Source organism: Otolemur garnettii, unplaced genomic scaffold (genome assembly GCF_000181295.1).
Source record: "Otolemur garnettii isolate 467f Iridium unplaced genomic scaffold, OtoGar3 scaffold00038, whole genome shotgun sequence".
Lineage (NCBI taxonomy): Eukaryota > Metazoa > Chordata > Mammalia > Primates > Galagidae > Otolemur > Otolemur garnettii.
The window spans coordinates 1,407,889-1,413,899 of record NW_003852433.1 but is presented as its reverse complement, the minus strand read 5'-3'; the positions used below and the strand labels follow the sequence as shown (position 1 = coordinate 1,413,899).

Sequence of the window (6,011 nt, the reverse complement as noted above, 5' to 3'; positions counted from 1 at the left end):
GCTCCACTCGGGAGCCAGAAAGCTGCCTTGGGGCCAGCCCTTCTCTGAAGCGCACCTGGGGACCTACTGTCCTCAGGCTCTCAGCTTTTACAGCACCCATCCGTGGAGAGTGGGAAAGAGGGGAGGGCAGAAGGTGGGTTAACACAGATGGTGACCACCAGGAGGTCAGACGAGGGAGATGGGACGATGGAAAGGTGAGTGCTGCCTGGAAAAGTGGGCAATGAGCTAAAGACCAGGGAAGGCGGTTATGGCGTGTTATAGCTCACTGGACAAGGGAGGAGGGTCACCACGGAAAATATGGGAAGTGTGGGATGCCGAGGGCTGGGGTTGGGGAAGAGGCGGCGAGGAAAAGGGTCACCGGGGAAGAGGGTAATGGGGGAGGGGACCATGACAGGGCGGCGGGGGTGGAGGGAGAAAAAATGGGGGGTTGTAAGGAAGAGGGTGATGCCTGGCCCGGGTCGCGAACACGGCCAAGGCGGCAGGGCTCAGCACACAGCGAATGCTCAGCTGCAGGGCACCTCGGCAGGGCCGGGATGCGGGGCGCAGGCGGGTGCCGGCGTCCCGGAGCATCCTCGGCGGAGCCGGCGGCGCCGGGCGGGGAGGACCGCGGGCCTGCAGCTTCCCGGCTCCCGCCTTCAATGCCCCCTCCTCGGGTCGGCCCGGCCGCTCCGCCCTCCCGCCCCAGCAGCCCCCGTAGACGCCGCTTACCTGCGCCCCGGCGCGCGGGCGGCGGGGGCGGCTGCTAGGACCGAGGCGACGCCGCCGCCCGAGGGCGCGGACGCCCCCTGCTCGCGTCTCGTAGCTACAGCCCAGCCGTTTCCCGGCCCACGCTGTTGGAGCCCGAGCCCCAGCCCGAGCTGAGCCGGTGGCCCCGCCGGTGCCGACGCCGAGCTGCGCTCCGCGGGGCCGGGAGGACCACAACTCCCACAATGCCGCGCGCGGCCGGGCCTCCGGGGGGCGGGGCGCGGGGGCCGACGTGGCGGGTCCGGGGGACGCCCCGACCCCGCACCTCCTGCGCTCTCTCCGAAGTAGAAGGCTCCGGCCCCGCGCGCTCTGCCCGCCCCCCCACGGGAGGGTTCTGGCCCTGGTGCCCCAGACGCGCCGCCCGCCCAGTCCGTTCGGCAGTTCATTGAATCGGGGAGGCGTTGTTAGATTTGCTCTGTCTCTCTCTCTGCTTTCCCTCCCTTTGTCTCTCTGTCTCTCTCCCTGGCTCTCTGAGTCTCTCCCTTCCGCGTGTCTTCCTTTTCCTTCTCTTTCACTTTACCCTTCTCAGTGACTCTTTTCCTTTATTCATTGACTCAACAGACATGTTTGAGGCCCCTGAGACACTTGGAATGAAATCGCAGAATCAAACAGGATCCTTAGTCTGTAGGAAAACTCCTTCGCTCAATACAAATCATGATCGGGCCACCCCAGTGCCCAGTCGTGTGTGCTGTGCTGAGCCTGCCGCGGGGAGCATGGCCGGTGCCCTCGGGGAGCCACGCTCCAGCCAGGAGACAAGTAATGCTCAAGTCATCACGGGTCTGACTCGGCCCCCAACCACCCCACTGGGCAGAGTGGTAGGAAGGGAAAGCACAGGCAGGATGAGCGAGACCTGGTAAGGTGGAGAAGGAGGCCCTAGGGAGGCCGATCAGAGGAAGTGACCCTGGAGCTCGGGCCTGGGGGAGACAAATGGGATGTGTTAGGGGCACCAGGGGCACTATGCATGGACGGGTCCAGGGGACACGGAGTGGGATGTCTTGCCACAATCTTTCCCTATTCCAGACCCACCTCTTCTATGCCCTAGAATTCATCTCTATCGTGGCCCCGGAATCCACCTCATTTCTGTCCCAGAATTCACCTGGTCCCTGACCTAAGGACGTGCCTCTACTGTGAGGAGTCAGTCTCCTCTCTGTCCACCTCTATAATGTCCCAGGACCCACTTCCTCCATGTTCCCTTCCACTTCAGAAGTCCATTTGAATTGATCAATCAAAGAAAGCACAGTGCTGGGGCGAGGGGAAGGGGGCGGGCGGTGAAAGAGAACCAATCTCTTGCCATGTCCCAGAATCTACCTTGTGTCTCTCCCAGGATCCACCTCTTCCATGTCTTAGAATCTTCCTCAAATCTGTCGTTTCTCTCCTTTTTCCAACTCCAAAGGAAGAATATTTTTTCTTTTATTCCACTAAAATAAACCCAAACGCATACATTGGGGGAACCATAAAATGCTTACAGATTTGCTCAAATCAGCACAGGCATCGGATTTAGAAACATTACATAGGACAACTTTCTTCACTGTCAGCCTGAGTGGTTGAGCCTAGGTAGGGTGGAGAAGGTGGGGGTGGCTGTTTGTTTGACCTGTCTCTTGTTCAGAAAGTTGCTCAGATTTAGACTTCTCCAAAGGCATTTTTATATTCAGTCACAGTATCACCCTGGCAGGGTTGGAAAGAAATATGTTTTGTATAGTTATAAATGTGTGTTCAGTTCTTGAACCACTCTGTAATACATTATGAATTAATATTGTCTATTAATCCCATAATTATCTTTGACCAGTGCATTTATATAATATCAATAGATCACTGCTCTGTATTTGTTAAGAGTATTTATTTGTTCAGTGGCAAAATTACCATACGATTTTGTTAACCCTGCTTGCCCTTTCTTCATCTTTTTAGTTTTGTGGAAATGGAAAGGAAATGACCTGGGCCTCTGCCTACCCTTGGGAGACCCAAATAGGCCAGTTCTGCCAGAAAAGGGTATCCAGGCCTTCCAGAAGGGGCTCTGGGTGAGAGCTTCAGATAAACTGTCACTGTGCTAATGGAGGGAGGAGAGGAGGACCAAGTGCTTCTAAATTGCCTGCCTGCAGCTTGGCTGCCGCCTGCATTCTCCTGCCTTCACAGTCTTCTTCAGGGCAGCTTTTCCGACCCACTCTGAGCCTGCACAACATATCATTATACCATCTCTTACAATCAGAGGGTCCACCCAATTCCTTCCTCCTACATACAGATGAAGTCACCAGGGGCCCAGAGAGAAGACATGCCTTGCTCAATCAAGGTCACAACAAGTTAGTAGCGAATGTGTAGATTCTTGAGGAAATGCTTGACTGGTACATTAAAGAAACTGGTATGGTCACTTTCAGAAAGATTTTGGTAGTTATTTGTTAAAACAACAACAAATGTGTGTGCACTAGGAACCAGTAATTTCACTACACTATATTTACCCTACAGACATTCTAGGGTAGATAAAGAAATATTTGAGTTTTCATCTTATATAATACTGTGAAGCTCTTAAAGGGAGGGCTAGATATATTATGTAGCAATATGGATAAAGCTCCCAGACAAATAGTAGCAAAGAAGAAAAAGAGAATTATGCTTGTATGATTTCATCTACGTAACACACACATACATACACATGTGGATATACATGTATTTATAGAAAAGCAGGATGGGGAAGCACTGGAAGAATACACTTATACTTTCTCCTATTTTAAATTTAAAATATTACATGTTTATAAATGCAAAGAATGTCCCTTGGAGGAAGCACACCAAATTCATAAGCACTGTAACTTCAGGGGAGGCCAAAAAGGAACAGTTTTTTGCAATGTTTTAATTTAATTTTGTATTTTCAAAAGTATTTAAATACTTTTGGAACAATACGCAAATAGGACAAATGAGTTACTATCACTTCCTACTTCCTCTATCCCTCAACTACCTGGTTTTCTTTCCTTAAGACAAGTTTCTTTCATTATAACAAGTTTCTTATACATTTCTTGGGAATGTGCTATACATTTGTAAATGTGCAAGTGTAGTTTAACTTTTATAAAAGATGTATTAGTATGTTATTTGTGATATTAAAATGGATTTTTTAAGTGGGAGAAACTTTTTTTTGTTGTTTGTTTGTTTGTTTTTGAGACAGAGTCTCACTATGTTACCCTCTGTAGAATGCTGTGACATCACAGCTCACAGCAACCTCAAACTTTTGGGCTTAAGTGATTCTCTTGCCTCAGCCTCCCAAGTAGCTGGGACTATAGGTGCCCATCACATCACCTGGCTATTTTTTGGTTGCAATTGTCATTGTTGTTTAGCAGGCCTGGGCCAGGCTTAAATCCACCAGCTTTGGTGTATGTGGCTGGTGCCCTACTCACTGAGCTACAGGTGCCGAGCCATGGGAGAAACATTTTAATTACATTCAAATATTTTTTAAAAGTGAAGAGTTGAGCAACAGAAAAGTTTTTAACAGAATTCATCATATTAACAAATTAAAGGAAAAGAACAACACCCTCATCTTGATTGATGCAGAAAAAGCATTTGATAAAAGTCAACTAGGCATTTATATTAAAACTCCTAGCAAACTGGGAACATAGGAGAACTTAACAACTTTGATAAATGTTATCAGTCAAAACCTATCACCCTACAGATTAATATTTCTCATGCACAAAGACACAAGAATCATTAACAACTAATTAGCAAATCAAATCCCGCAATGTTAGAAAATGTAACATTTATATATATGATGAAGAATTGGCTTGTCTGTCCCAGTTACTGGGAGATAATCTTTAAGCCTGTGGAATTTTCTAAATAAGAAGGATGTTTTTGTTATTTGTGGTGGACCCCCTTAGATCCCACCTGATAGTTTTATGCTAATGAGGTAACTCATAGGACTTCTGGTTTTGCTAATGAGATGACTCAGGATAGGGATTGGACACACCAGAAAGATCAGCCATGTGATTAGAGCAGTGCGGAGAAAATCTTAGTTGTGCCTCAAAAATTTTTAAAGATCATTAAATTATTTTTGAAAGAAGTTCAAAGCATAGTGTATATATATATATATATATATTTACTTTTTTTCCCATCAATGTCATTTAAGTGTGCCGTGGAAGTTTAGGTTCAAGTGTGCTGTGAGATTAAAAAAAAAAGGGTGAAAAACACTGGATTAGAGGATTGGAACTTTGAGTTAAATGATATCAACTCTCCACGGAAGTGAGGGAGACTAGAGATTGAATTCAACCATATAGCCTATGACTCAATCAATCATACTTACACAAGGAAGCTTTAATAAAAGCTCTGGATGCTGAAGTTGTGTAAGCGTCCCTGGTTAGCAATACTCCTTGAGCACTGTCACATTTTGATGCCCAGAGAGTAATTTGTCCTCAAGAACAATGGAAAGTTTATGCTTAGAACCTTCTCAGACTTTCTTATGAGTATCTTCTTTTGGTTGGTTAGATATTGTATACTTTGCTAATATACAGCTGTACGGTAAGTGTAATGCTTTCCTGAGTTCTGTGAATTATTTTACTAAATTATCAGACTCAAGGGAGTCTTTTAGGACCCTCACATTTGTAGCCAGCTGGCATAAAGTAAGAATGGCCCTGAGGATCCCTAAACTTGCAACTGGTATCTGAAGTAAGGGCAGTCTTATGGAGGACAGTGCCCTCAAGAATTTGCAGTTTGGCACTCATTACAGTACCCTATGGCCAAAATCATGTGAGGCTTATCCCAGGAATGCAAGGTTGGTTCAACATCAAAAATTAATTATTGTAGTTCATCTTATTGGCAAAATTTTTAAGAAACCCTTTGATCATCTGAAATATGCAGAAAAAGAATTTGACAAAATTCAGCACCCATCCATGATTAAAAACTCTCAGGAACCTAGGAAAAGAAATGAATATGTCAATGTGATAAGGAGAATTATGACAAATTATAAGAGTGTTTCTGAAAGTGTATAAGAGTATTGACTTTGCTTCACTTTGTGTGTGTGTGGTGTGCACTGCACTGGGTCCCAGTGTAAAATACATTTCTGAGGGGGGCAGCAGTTAGGTAAGTGGGAAGCAGTTAGGTAGATTTAAAAGCCTTTGCCCTAGAGAAGTTTTTGGATGGGATACATGCATAAGAACGTTGATTGCAACATTTAGTGAAAAATTGGAGGCAGCAGACAATCATCAAGAGGAAAATGCACATGTAAATTTGTACAAAGGAGTATGACACAGCATTTACAGTGCATGAGCTGGAGCTAAATGCATTGACATGAATAAATCTCT

The 6,011-nt window shown here is 46.4% G+C and overlaps 1 protein-coding gene across 1 annotated transcript in view; it reads right to left on the bottom strand.

The window, feature by feature from the left end:
* ASPHD2 (aspartate beta-hydroxylase domain containing 2) overlaps window positions 1-810 on the bottom strand; it is an 11,391-nt gene extending 10,581 nt beyond the window's left edge. The window contains exon 1 of the mRNA XM_003789838.2: window positions 709-810. The gene's annotated coding sequence lies outside the window, so the exon portion shown is untranslated. The remainder of the gene's footprint in view (window positions 1-708) is intronic.
* Between the last annotated feature and the right edge of the window lie 5,201 nt (window positions 811-6,011).